The sequence below is a fragment of the Eurytemora carolleeae genome, unplaced genomic scaffold, assembly GCF_000591075.1.
Source record: "Eurytemora carolleeae unplaced genomic scaffold, Eaff_2.0 scaffold9, whole genome shotgun sequence".
In the NCBI taxonomy this organism is placed as follows: domain Eukaryota; kingdom Metazoa; phylum Arthropoda; class Copepoda; order Calanoida; family Temoridae; genus Eurytemora; species Eurytemora carolleeae.
In genome coordinates, this window is record NW_019396095.1 from 635,093 (window position 1) to 649,852 (window position 14,760).

The 14,760-nt window shown below is 32.0% G+C and overlaps 1 long non-coding RNA gene across 1 annotated transcript; it reads left to right on the forward strand.

Moving 5' to 3' along the window:
- Positions 1 to 8,503: 8,503 nt before the first annotated feature.
- Positions 8,504 to 10,650, forward strand: LOC111694792 (uncharacterized). Its single transcript, XR_002763715.1, has 4 exons — positions 8,504 to 8,604; positions 9,098 to 9,157; positions 9,859 to 9,942; positions 10,472 to 10,650. It is a non-coding gene; the product is annotated as an uncharacterized LOC111694792 (long non-coding RNA).
- Positions 10,651 to 14,760: the final 4,110 nt, after the last annotated feature.

Below are 14,760 nucleotides of genomic sequence, written 5' to 3' on the forward strand. Positions count from 1 at the left end.
ATGAAAAGTTGCACACACACATAGATCCAGACTGCATATGAAAGTTGCACACACACATAGATCCAGACTGCATATGAAAAGTTGCACACACACATAGATCCAGACTGCTATGAAAAGTTGCATACACACATAGATCTAGACTGCTATGAAAAGTTGCACACACACATAGATCTAGACAGCTATGAAAAGTTGCACACACACATAGATCCAGACTGCTATGAAAAGTTGCACACACACATAGATCCAGACTGCTATGAAAAGTTGAACACACACATACATCTAGACTGCTATTAAAAGTTGCACAAATATTTAGAATTAGGATTACTTAAAAGTGTTGCAATGTTTTGGCATTTGGTTTTACTGTGTTGGCGAAAATTAAAATTCTTAACTGCACCTTTTTTCTTTTGGTACTGCTTTTTATCAAACACACAGGGTGACCCAAATCAATATTCCATTTCAAATCATTTTAATATACTCAAAAATGTGCTTTTTCGCATAGTTTTAAATTTTGTAAGTGGGTCATTGAAGTAACTTTTTGTTGTCTGTTTCCAATTGACGTTAAACGGTGTAAAAAATTTAAAAAAATTTCTATTACTTTTGGACTTCATAACACATCATTCAAATCTTTGAAGAGAAAAACTAATACAAGGTGTTCCACGAAACCTGACACAGTTTTTAAATAGTTTAAAATATGACAGTCATATGATAGTTATATTGATTTCAAAGTAAAATTTACTAAAGTAATGATTTTTTTTACGAAATAAACTGCAAAAAGTCTTAAATATCTATTACAGTATATGAAAGAAGACATTATAAACTTTTCACCAACAGTCATGTTTCGTGGGACACCCTGTATATTTGAAATTATGTGATGGAGTACAATTTTGAGCCCTTTTAGTAGATTTTAATGTCATTTAGACTTTTTCTTAATTTCATTCATTTAATCCAAAAATGTCCTTTCCCCTGTTGTTTATAGAACAATCAATTTTAATCTAATCTATTGTAAAAAAATTGTTTAAAGAAAAAAAATTTACCTCCTTTTACAATCATATCCCAGACTGTGAGTGAGAAAGATCGAATCCTTACGAAACTTTCCAGAAACTGGACAAAATGAAACATTTTCAAATTTTGAGTTTCACATTGTCATAGAAATAGAAATAGAGATATTCTTTAAAAAGTGAATTTTTTCATAAATTTAGAGAGACTTAAAAAACGTTGTAGCCCCTTTAAAAATTGTTTCGGTATTCATTTAAAAATAAATATTTGTGATACAATCATAACATAATCCTAGTCCTACCATTTACAAAATGTGGTCTTCCATTTTTTGTTTTAAAAATTACTAGAAATATTAAGATTTTTTTAATCTCAAAATTATCTAATTTAAAACGAAATCCTTCATATCTCCGTTAATATAAACACAAAAAAGGTATACCACGCTTTGGAAAGGCAGGAATATCAGAAAAATTAATGCTCCTACACTGTTCGGCGAATATATTAATACAATAAAGACTAATTTTTATTACAAATGCTTTGATCCCTTCAACCATTTATCAAATTACAAGTTTACAACTAGACATAGAGAAGCTTTTAATTGATGACTTCTCTTTGTTTACATGTTTATTTGTCTCTGCTGTGTGAAATATTGGTAGAAAGTTGAAAAAGAAAGTAGTCTTCATTTTTTTGATATAAACGACTATGACTGTATTTAAAGTGAAGTATTTGTATTTATAAAGTTGAAATCTTGTTTACCTGTCTGTCTGTTGTTTTGTCTGATCATAACTCAGGAACCATGGACCGATTTGCCTCAAATTTTGATTGGGGAACTCGAGAGACCCATGGGAATTTTTTTAGTTTGGCTTTGAGTGGGTCAAATTTAATGGCAAAAATTTAGTTTCCCAGTAAAATCGTTCACAGTGCGGGTAAACGGCGGGCGGGTGTAACTTTTACTTACCTTGGCAGCGCTGGGTTCCCAAGCTAGTCTAATTAATAAAATAATAATAAGTTTTTAAAATCAAATAATGTTTGATTTCCCTGATGCTGAATATTCGGTAGAATTTATTATTCTTTTCTCATCATTTTCCTCTTTTCTCTCGGATTCCGCCATTTTGAAGTTTTCTGAAAACTTCTCATTATTTATTAGATATTCGATCCTATTCTCAATCAGATATTCGATTCTATTCTCAATCAGATATTCGATCCTCTTCTCAATTAGATATTTGATCCTCTTCTCAATTAGATATTCGATCCTATTCTCAATTGGATATTCGATCCTATTCTCAATTAGATATTCGATCCTTTTCTCAATTGGATATTCGATCCTATTCACAATTAGAAATTCGATTCTATTCTCAATTGGATATTCGATCCTATTCTCAATTAGATATTCGATTCTATTCTCAATTGGATATTCGATCCTATTCTCAATTAGATATTCGATCCTATTCTCAATTAGATATTCGATCCTATTCTCAATTAGATATTCGATTTCGATCATATTCTCAATTAGATATTCGATCCTATTCTCAATTAGATATTCGATCTTATTCTCAATTGATAGAGTTAAAATATATATATTCCTGTTTTCACGATTCAAATCTATAATTTTGCTATGTATAGTTACAGTATAATATTTAATGTTTGCACTATATTTGATCTGTTTTTTGGCCGGTTTATTTATACTTATAGTTTTCATCTGAAATGATTAATAGTTATGTCTATTCGCTGATATATGTCTGTACAATTGTAATTTGTACATTTACCCGAAATTGAGGCTTTTTCAAAAATTCAGATTTTCTCATCCATATATTATTGTAACCCTAATGTCGTAGACCTTTGATATTATAAACTATGAATTTTGTGACATTAAATAATCTAGGTTTGAAAAATAAAATATGAAATAATCTTCACATCATTGAAGGTTGTAAATATATAGGTATATTGGAACATTTGAGTTTGTGGCAAAGACTCAATCTATATATAAATTTGGCTTGTCTGTTTGTCTGTCTGTTTGTATCCAATAAACGTCAAAACGGCTGAACCGATCGGGCCCAAATTTTTTGTGGGACATCTAGGGACTCCAGGGAAGGTTTATGAATCATCAAAATTTTAAATATTTGTCTCCATCAAAATTCGATCGTCATTAAATTTTTTAAAATTTTGAAAATCCGCGAAATTTTTTGTGAAAATCCGCGAATTATTTTTGTTTTGTTTTACGATGTACACAAAGAGAACATGTTCACAATTAATTTAGAAGATGGGCGCGAAGCGCCCTCTAAGGCTAGTATAATAATATTTTGATTCAAGACTGTATAATAGTTAGAAAATACTAGATGAGGGAAAGGGGGGAATACTACTGTATTGACAAAATAAAGAAAGTTAGTAAAGTTGTAATCTAATCTCACCGGGCCGGGCCCTGGAATATCTCACCGGGCCGGGCCCTGGAATAATGTTTTCGTTTTTCTTCCACTTTTATATCATGTGTTGCTATTTGAACTGAACTGCTTTTTTATCTAATCCTCTTTTCTTTGCTCTCACATTCTCATTATTACAATATTTTTGCAGTTCAAAAAATGGTCAATCAATTTTTTCCATGAAAATGCACAAAAAATTTATTTCATATTTTTCCCATGCCCATTTTTCGCTTATTTACGCAACAAATAAAAGTAAACTTAGTAGCGCTCGAGATCAAATTTAATTCGATATCAGCCTATACCCCCTTTCAAATTTCGCAAACACTCCCTTTCAGATAATGAATGTATTGCGTAATAAAAGAAACGAAGCATTTAGATATCTCTAAGTTCAAATTTAATAAGGAAAGCTGGTTGTCCCTTGCTATAAATATTCATATCCATATCACGGCAAACTAGAGGTCCTGGTTAAAAGTCATGTTTGTGTAAACTCCAAACATTAAATGTATATTTTTTCTTATTTGCTATATTATATTTTTTTATGCTATGCATTTCAAACATTTTAATAGATACAATATAACGTTTTTTTGCCTGATATAAATAAGAGATCAAAATATTCCGATAAAATCATGATTCACTTCGATGCATAGTTAGTTTAACGTGATATAATAATCCCCCCCCCCCCAGCCCCCTTGATTAGATTTCATCAAGATTCTGTCCACCCCTGAGCTGCACCTTTAATCAAGGGTTTGCAAACCAAAATTGCGAACTATTTAAATCTGCAAATTGAATCTGAGGATATGCAGACAGCCCAAAAAAGGATGCAGACCTGATTATAGGCCTCACACGTTTTAATATTTTTACAAATTAGATACACTTCCTTCTCAAAATATCGGGAGCAGGGGGAGGGGGCATTGGGGCTCAGCCGACTCCCCCTGGGCCAGTTAAATCTGTTGGTTTCAGAGGGTTTTTTTTGGACCCAACGGTGCCGGGGCTACCCTGTAGAAAAAAAAATGTAAACCCCCTCCGGACAAATTCCTGAAAAGGCATCTGAAAGGTGGGACAAAATTTTATGGGAAATTAGCGTCTATACAATTAATGTAATAATGGGCTTATTGTAAATAAATATCAATTAGTTGATACATAGTAATACCTAAGAAACTTTATGTTTCTATTAGCTTGGGAACTCAGCGTTGCCCAGACTACTTAAAGTTACTCCCGCTGTTTACCTGCGCATATAGTACTCGAAAAACTTATTATTTTCTACATGCAAATCTTTATATTACCAATATACAATTTTTTTAAATAATTTGTTCTTTTTAAATTTTCTTATTCGTCCCGGAAATCGCAATTTAAAGCTATAACACGATTCAATATGATGTGGGACACCCTGCATATAGATAAAGATATATATTATACCTGTTGATTCCCTGCACGAAAACTTCTCTTCTGTTTCTGTTAATTGATAAGAGCATAGTCCTATGATTCGTAAATGTCACAGTAAACAATGTACATAACCCCGGTAAACTAGAGGTTCTGATTAAAGTCCAGCGAGTCTTAACAGGGGTGTTTATGGTCTTGAAAAATCTCCCCCCCCCCTTGGTGAATATTTTTTTCCACAAGAAATAAGTTATGTTTGCACAGAGTGAAATTTTAAAAAAAGTGTTCATTCGCTGAATTGAGGAAAATAAATGATTTTAGGATAAAATACTTGAAATTTTTGATAAAAAAGGATAAAAACTCCTTTTGTAGTAAAGCCTTACTGCATAACAAGTTCTCAAAACATATCTATCCAGGTTGAACCCGTCCGCTATCAAAGTCAACCAGGAAATTGAACATAATTCAACAGAATTCACGAGTCAAAAACTTGAAAAAATCTCTAATTTATTCTATAATTTGATAGAATGACAATCGAGTGAGTTTACATTATTGAAAGTTTATTGGCAGAACTTGTTTATTAAATTGCAAACAGTGTTTTTACATATAAATCCGTTAAATCCACAGAGATCTAGACTCTAATCAAAGTTGCATCAATTTTCAAGATAGGTCGACGATGAAGAGTCGCAACACCTTGGCCTTTGATTTTACCTCAATCACTAACAGAGACATGTAGCCTTATAAACCACTTGTTTTTAGCTTTAGTTTTGAGCAAATAATGGGAGAAATTCTCATAGATTTTTGCAATCTCTGGCCCCATAGTTTCAGTAGAAGTAAACATTTTCATTTACTGATAGCGCCGATTGAAGGATTCATAACTCTGATTGGATAATGTGATAGATAGAAAGATAGATTTTACCGCCATACTATTTCTATTGGTTCAGAATAGACAACAAACACATGACTGAACCCTGATTGGATCAGGCGCAAATGAACTCGCATGCAGGAGTGCTGGATCACTGTGACACATTCTGCAAACATGAAGATACGATATTTTTTACCAACTGTAGCCAAATCAATTCGTTAATGGGTCTTAATGGTTAATTTGATTAAATAGATTTAATGAAAAGTGGTCAACAATAAACATAGATAAAATCCCTCCTTTCCCTCCCACTCCTGTCTCCAACCCCTCTTTTCCCTCCCCTCCCCTCCTCTTGTTACACTTACTGTCGTAGTGTGGGGGGGTGGTTGAGGGGGTAGGGGGTAGTGGATTAGAAGATTTTAGCTTAATGTCAGATGTGATAAGACACCTTTAAAAGACCCTTTAGAGTTTAAATAAAAACAGTTTGAGGGTTAAGAATTAAAAACATTCTGTGTGGGATTTCTACTGACAACTAATTAGTTTAATATTAGAATCTATTTTAAAATATTTCATCTAGAAAATAGTTTTGCCAAGGGTGTCTCAAAGTTTATTCAAAGCAACTCTGGTGGTTTAGCAGACAAATGTTGAAAGAAATTAAGTATTTTTCTATAAAACTCAGATAATTAAAAACATTCTTCGCTTTGATTTTGATTGACGAATTACATACCTCTTCTTCTCTTCTCTTACTAAGGAAAGCAGCACCTGGAAAAAGTCTAAACAAGTTGCAAAGTTGAATTATTTGAATATCCTTGTAGGTGGAAATATCGTTTATATAATTAATTGATAAAACGGTTTCCACTTTTTTCCATCTGCCTTAACACAGCATGAAATTCATATCAGAGACGCTGTGCATAATTTATCGCGTATCTTATAAATTTATTGCGTATTGTTTACCATTTATAATTGCACAGGTGCCTAGGGGCGAAATATCTATTTATTTTTACATATATTCTGCAATTTATCTATCTATTTATTTTTTACATATATTCTGCAATTTATCTATCTATTTATTTTTACATGTATTCTGTAATTTATCTGTCTATGGTTTTCTTTTTATAAATAATACTCACTTCGCATAACTATCAAAATAAAAAAATAAAAACTTACGGTGAATGGCGAAAATTTGAATTGTGTGATTATTTTGATTATTATGAGTGAATGATTGAATATTATTAAAGTATAGAACTTTTATGAAAAAAAACTGATGGAAAAAAGAAATAACAAAACAGAAAAAAATAAAAATTAGGACCAGCGGAGGGACCATTGGGGTTAACCCCTCCCCTTGGATCAGAGAAATCTATGGTTTTCAGAGCCCGAAATTTAAAAGAGTATCGAGTTTCCTTGTTGGGGTTTTAAATTTTGTAGATTTTGATTTAAGAGATTCGAAAAAATTGTAGAATATGAAGAAACTAAATAAAATTATATTTTTGAACAAAAATGTTGATATCAACAAAACTGCCTAACCCCATTGGTTTTCATGACGATAACCTGCCTTAAGTTTTGGGCTCAGAGATTTTTCCCCCAAATAAATTCCTGGTGTTTTTATCAAAACCACAACAATTGAATCTGCATGCTAATTAGTCATATCCATGCAATGATGTACAATACATGCACTAACTAATATCGAATATATATTTACTTTTCCACCTATTTATATATCTATCCTCCTTGCTAAGATCATGTATTGTTAGTATAACTGCATATATATCTGTTTGTATCTCTCTATGTATTTATATGTCTATCCTCCTTGCTAAGATCATGTATTGTTAGTATAACTGCATGTATATCTGTTTGTATCTCTCTACCTATTTTTATATCTATATCCTCCTTGCTAAGATCATGTATTGTTAGTATAACTGCATATATATCTGTTTGTATCTCTCTAATTTTCAATATTTATCTGAATGTATCTAAAACCGTCAAATATGTCTATCTGTAGATCTAGAAATAAATATAAGTTCTACCAGAATTGCAGGCAACTGTTAAGATAGGTCAGATAACATGCTAATCTATACAAGGGAGGGAGGGAGGATAGGGGGGGGGGGGATGAGGAGGGGAATCGAAGAACGGGAAAAGAGAGAAAAAAGAGAAAAATATTATGATAATAAAAATGAATACAAAGATAAAGAAAATTGACAATTTGAAAGATTCAAACAATGCGAAAGAAAAATACAATGATGAAAATAATTCAAACAAAAAGTGATACAAAAAAGAAAATTGTGAAATAATTAAAAATACAGAGTGAAATAATAGACAATGATGTAAAAAGGTCAGTTAACTCAAGGGAAACTTAATAAATAGCAAAAAAGAAGATTGTAAATGTTTTTATAAATTAAAAGAATTAAAATATCCATCTTCAATCCTAATTTCGTAGTATTCGATTTCACATTTTAATATTTGCTAAAAATTCTGCTTATTTTCCAAACTGCAGTTGATTGAAATCTTGTGTTGGTCTAATTGAGTTTTCATGTTAAACTTCTCAGTTAAAAAAATACAATTGATCTATACACTACACACTTTAGCCACACATAAAAAACTGAAAAAATGCAGTAAATCTATCTTTTACCAGAGAAAAAATCTGTTTTAGTTTTTTAAAGATTTAGACAAATTTAGGTACAGCTTTGGAGAAGAATTTTTTTTCTTTCAGAAAATGATATTTTTCTTTATTTTGTGGATATTCACCTTTTCCCTGAGACTTGAAAGAGGTAAACTTTTATTTTTTCGCCCCCATTAATAATAATAATAATAATAATAATAATAATAATAATAATAATAATAATAATAATAATAATAATAATAATAATAATAATGATAATAATAATAATAAATCAGGAATGGTTCATCTGATCCTATCCTTGTGAAACCTGGAGGTGTTCAGCACTGTAGGGAACTGTTCAGGTTAAAATCTATATTTAAAGTAGTAATCTCTGTTTGTATGTCCTATCATAACTAACAAACCCCTTAACCGATTTGCCTCAAAATTTTCAATGGAGAACCCACTGAAGTTTGTACAATTATAATTTTCTTAGTTTACATTGTTCAAAAATTCTAAGTTGGTTGATTTTTTATTTGCAGCTTAGTTTAATTCCTCTATGATATTCCGTGATGGTTATACCCTGCAGGGATAGCTTTAATTGAGCTATCAGGCATTTATTCTAAAATTTAAAAGCGCCCACATTGAATACCGAGATCAATCATTAAAGATTACCGATATCAAACAAAATTATTCTTTTTGTTCAGATTATAACTATAAAGTACTTTTTATTAGCTTTAGTTTAAAATAATTGACGAAATTCTCATCTAATTTTGAAATTTTTGGATCTGTGTGAAAACACTTTATATAACACGTGATATGGGTTTTCATGGTTTTGTAACAAATATAAATATTCAGAAACTATCCCTGCTGCAATCTTAGAAGTTTGGCAAACAAGGAGGAATTTGCGAAGGAAAGGTTTCGTATTTGAATTTTTTAATCATAAAAGAAATTGCAATTCGATAAAAAAACATAAATTTACAAATAATGTCATAAAATTAGGTTTTTTTTGAAGAAAAAGAAATTATATTTTTTTAGCCTATGTCACCCCCAGGCTACCCATGAGTGTCCACAACAAATGTCAGTCCATTCGCTCCAGCCGTCTGGCCTGCTATAGTGAACATATAGATGTTATGTACTTTCTCAAAGGATTTTTCCCAAGTTGCAACTTCCCAAGGGTATTTTCCCAAGTGGCAACATCCCAAATGTGAAAGTTCCCAAGGGCAACTTCCCAAGTCTTTCATAGCCGCAGCGCTCAGCCTCAGCCTGTTCTAGCCGCCGAGCTCAGCCCACCTAGCCCAACCTAGGTGCAGCGCTCGGCACCAGCCTGTTCTAGCCGCAGCAATCGGCCCCCTAGCGCAACCTAGCCGCGTTGCTTGGCCCCCATTGTAGCCTGCGGCGCCTCAGAGAGCCTTACCTAACCTTTTGGAAGTTGCCGCTTTGGAAATTGCACATTTGTGAAGTTGCCACTTGCGAAATTGTTCTTTGAGAGGAAGTCGCCCTTGGGAAAATGCCTTTGGGAAAATACCTTACACCAACATATATGTGAATGTCTTAATTAATTATAAAGATTGAGTTTTGTAATCAAATAAAGGACAAACGCAGCAAGTTTTCTTTAGGAAATCTGACTGCGATGAACCAATCAAGAATTACTTCAGAAAAGACAGACTATATGACTGTGATGATCTAGTGAAGAAAGACAAGTAAGCTTTCTATAATATATATATATATATATGAATATATTTTGCTAAATTCCTTGTTTGTTTGTATCCAATAAGCGTCAAAACGTCTGAACCACCTGGTCCCAATTCCCCACCCCCCCCCTGTCCTCGACACAAAATTCTCCCCTAGAATTCAGAAGAGATTTAGGTTATTTTTTATGTCCATTCCCTGACATGGCTAGGGATGGGAGGGAAAAATATGTTACCCCCTTTTTGATTTTCCATAGTTTTTGAAAGATTAAGTTGCACGCCAGTCGCTACAAGGAAAATTGTCTCTAGCTACATCCTTAAAAGTCAAAGAGATGCCTGCTCTCTCTATAGTTGCGCCCTCTAATTTTTCCAAAGGGGTAACATCCGCCAATTTTCCAAGGAGAAGGAATTCCCCCCCCCCCTTACATCTGTTTTTATACATGTATCATCCCACACAAAGAACATAATAGTCCCCTCTACGTTTCCATTAAGACTGCTTTACTTTTTCAAAAGTCATTCAAACTAATTTCTTTATTTTCAGGGAGGCATTATTTTTCTTCATTAGGAAAACTAACAAACCAGATAACGGCGGGTTTGATTGTATCTCTGTGTGTACAAACGGCGGGTATAGGTTCCAACAACTGCCGCTTGGCGTTCTAATGGCGATGTTTCTTTTTATTTGTAAATTTTAGAAAATTTGATAAACGTTTCTTAATCTTATTTATTTTAAATTTACAGCTATTGCTTAAAAATAAATAAAATGTACAATACTCGATATTTAATATTTATATAAAAATAAGGCGTCCGTCATAGGATTGTCTAGCATGTTGGACAATCTGTAAAACGACAGTCTAACCCCCCTCACCCCTCCCTGATTTACCAAAGGTTATTTTAAACATGTCAAATTCATCCAAACAGATTGAAATGAAACCTGAATCCCCATATTTGTAAATCTCTGATTTTTATTAACTTTTCTAAACAAAGAAGAGTAATAGCGAAGAAAAAGATGAAGAAACAAAGAAGAGTAATAACAAAGAAAAAGATGAAGAAGCAAAGAAGAGAAATAGCGAAGAAAAAGGAGAAGAAACAAAGAAGAGAAATAGCGAAGAAAAAGGAGAAGAAACAAAAAAGAGTAATAACGAAGAAAAAGATGAAGAAGCAAAGAAGAGAAATAACGGAGAAAAAGATAAAGGAATAAAGAAGAGTAATAACGAAATAAAAGATAAAGAAACAAAGAAGAGTAATAATGAAGAAAAAGGTAAAGAAACAAAGAACAGTAATAACGGAGAAAAAGATAAAGAAACAAAGAAGAGTAATAACGAAAAAAAAGATGAAGAAACAAAGAAGAGTGATAATGAAGAAAAAGATAAAGAAACAAAGAAGAGTAATATTGAAGAAAAAGATAAAGAAACAAAGAAGAGTAATAACGAAGAAAAAGATAAAGAAATAAAGAAGAGTAATAGCGAAGAAAATGATAAAAAACAAAGAGGATAAATAGCGAAGAAAAAGATGAAGAAACAAAGAAGAATAATAACGAAGAAAACGGAGAAGAAATAAATAAGAGTAATAACACAGAAAAAGATGAAGAAATAAAGAAGAGTAATAACGAAGAAAAAGATGAAGAAGCAAAGAAGAGTAATAGCGAAGAAAAAGATGAAGAAGCAAAGAAGAGTAATAGCGAAGAAAAAGATAAAGAAACAAAGACGATAAATAGCGAAGAAAAAGATAAAGAAACAAAGAAGAGTAATAACAAAGAAAAAGGAGAAGAAACAAAGAAGAGTAATAACAAAGAAAAAGGAGAAGAAACAAAGAAGAGTAATAACGAAGAAAAAGGAGAAGAAACAAAGAAGAGAAATAACGAAGAAAAAGAAGAAGAAACGTAGAAAAGTAATAACGAAGAAAAAGATGAAAAAGAGTAATAACGAAGAAGATCAAACAGAAAAGTACATAGAAAGGAAGATAAGCGAAAAAAAATAAGTCAAGAAATTATTAAGAAACGCAAAATCAGAGACAAATCATAAAGAAAAGAAAGAAAGAAAGATAAAACACATTATAATTCATTCTTCAGAATCTTTAACATAAATTTTTCGTAAATTGCAAAGCATTGCTACAATTACTCAGTGCAAAAACTTGATTTTGCACCTATATACACAAACAAATCAGAAAAATCGACAATTTAGCTCCGGGTTGCAAAGCTTCACACAAATTGGTAGATTTGCATAATTTTGTCTGAATCTGATTGCACTAGCTTACATCTCATTAGTAGATTGAAAGTACTTTTTTCTTAAAAATATTAATGTTCTAAAATGATTTTAGATCTAAAACATAAATGTTAGAAGATGATCAAATATATTACTTTTGGAAAGCGTAAAATATTGAATTTTAAAACGATCTCAGGGGTATAAACCTTGAAGTAGGTATTGCCTTAACTAAGTATATATACCGAATAAGGATGATAGAGACGTCTGAATTCAATTATTTCTATTTTATATGGTTCATATAAATTTACGATGTTGCTACTATTTAGTTTTTTTTTTCACTAAATCTTTTAGTATTCCTTTGCAATTTCTTAAGATTAGAATCATAAAAATCTGGATGTAAAAGAAAGGTTTACATCCGATAAAAAAAATATATTTATTTGAAATTTTTTAAAATTTTAATTCTATACTATATGTAAGTTTGACTGTGTGTTCTCAGTGCCAGATTGTCTAATCATGTCTGCGCGCAGATGAGAAGAATATATCCTGGATAAAATATATTGATGTATATATAATACTATATAGGTCCAACGGTTTAAAGTTAAAGGTAAAGCGCAGCTGGTGATTTCAACGGCCACACATTCCAAACATTCCGCGCATTTTTTCCAGCTCATACGCGCATTCAAGCACCCTTCCAGGTCTCATTATATGCGTATTCAGACACTTTTAAAATGCGTACGTGCATTAAGGTACTTTTACGTGGTATGTAGAATGAATAAAAGGAGGAAATTTTAACTTTATATATTCATTGAATTTTAATCATCTCTCCTTGCTTATATCTAGCTGCATACAGAGTACCACGGATTGTGCAATACGCATCTTACTTAATTACCAATTTGGGATACTTGCTAAAGGGTGACTTAAAACCCTTAGCTTGCTACAGGGTGTCCCAAAATCCATGAAAATTGAGACCCGACTTTATCATCGTCTTTGATTTCTGATAGCTTCGCAATAAAAAGCATGTAATTATAAATGTTGAAGGACTTTTATTCGACCTTATACTCCTTTATCTTTATACTACCTGTACTCCCTGTACTCCCTGTACTCCCTTTATTCCATTTACTCCCTGTACTCCCTGTACTCCCTGTACTCCCTATACTCCATATACTCCCTGTACTCCCTGTACTACCTGTAATTCATTTAATCCCTGCTCTTCCTGTACTTCCTGTTCTCCCTGGTTCTCCATTGACTCCATGTACTCCCTGTACTCCCTATACTCCCTGTACTCCCTGTACTCCATGTACTCCATGTACTCCGTCCACTCCATGTGCTAAAATGATAACTAATGAGAATCTAATTCTTCAATTAATTTAATTATTCCCCCTCGACCCTGCCGTATAATTCAGCCATTATATCAGATTAAAGAAAAATATTGCACTGTCTTCATTCATTCAAATATAAATTGTGTGTTAGTCAGTTAAATTCGAAGGCCAAGGCGTTGACACGCTTTAAAAACGATCCAGTCTTTTCAAAGCAGCTTGGATTTATGTAACTTCGGTATTTAATTTAATTGTAAACACATTTCTTTTATAATGTGATGATGTAATATTCTAATACTCAAATATATTCAAACAAAGACTTTTTAAAGAATACTCCCAAGTAGCCCCCCCCCCCTCCCCTCTTTAACCAAACCGACCCTCCTTCCCTGGAAATACCAGAAAAAAATCATGTAGCGAGTTAAAATTTACTCTTTCACTACACAGAGGGGTCAGAATAGAGGTGGGCATTGATAATATTTCTTTTTTAGGTTTTCTAAAATGTTTAGCTTCACAATTATCTACAGTGAGAAACTCTGAAATGGGAAGACTACTTTTAGTTTTAGTTATTATGGTTTTAAATAGTTAATGAATATATTGTGCAGTGTAAACAGACTAATTTCACTCAATAAGTGATTTTGTAAGTTACTAGTAAAACTATTAGCTATATTATTTGTAACAAAATAAAATACACTTGATAATGTCGTCTTTCTATTCCACAATTTCTCAGTTATCATTGTATGAAGTCCTTTAATATTACAAATTTTATTTACAATCCGTTTTCTTTCATGAAATTATACTTTGACACTGAAGAAATAAGCCTGAACGAAGCAAAATCAATCTATGGTTAACAAGTGTTGCAGGTTCTTCCCGAGTTAAGATTTAAGCAACCTTTTAGGGAATACAGTGCGAATCATAAAACTGTAGAATAGGAAGACGACATTTAAGCATTTATTTAGTGCATTTTATAATGTTACATTGCTAGTTTTACTAGTAATCTAATTAATTACGTTTTAACTAACATGGGTCTGTTTACATTGCACAACTGCTGTGAGATCTCAGGTTCAATGGAATATTTAAAGTCATAACTTGCGTCTAAAAGTCGTCTTTCTATTCCAAAGTTTTATTATTATCACAATTTTTTGTTTTAATCTCAAATTTTTGTAGAGTCTCCTGAAAAGCCTTAACATCATGTTTGAAAACTGATAATAACGATGCCGACCTCTAGTTCGCAAGTATTAAACAGTCATCAGTTTTTAGTTTAAAAGTTTATGTTTGTTTTTAGAACGTTTTTATAAAGATTAAAATAGATTATG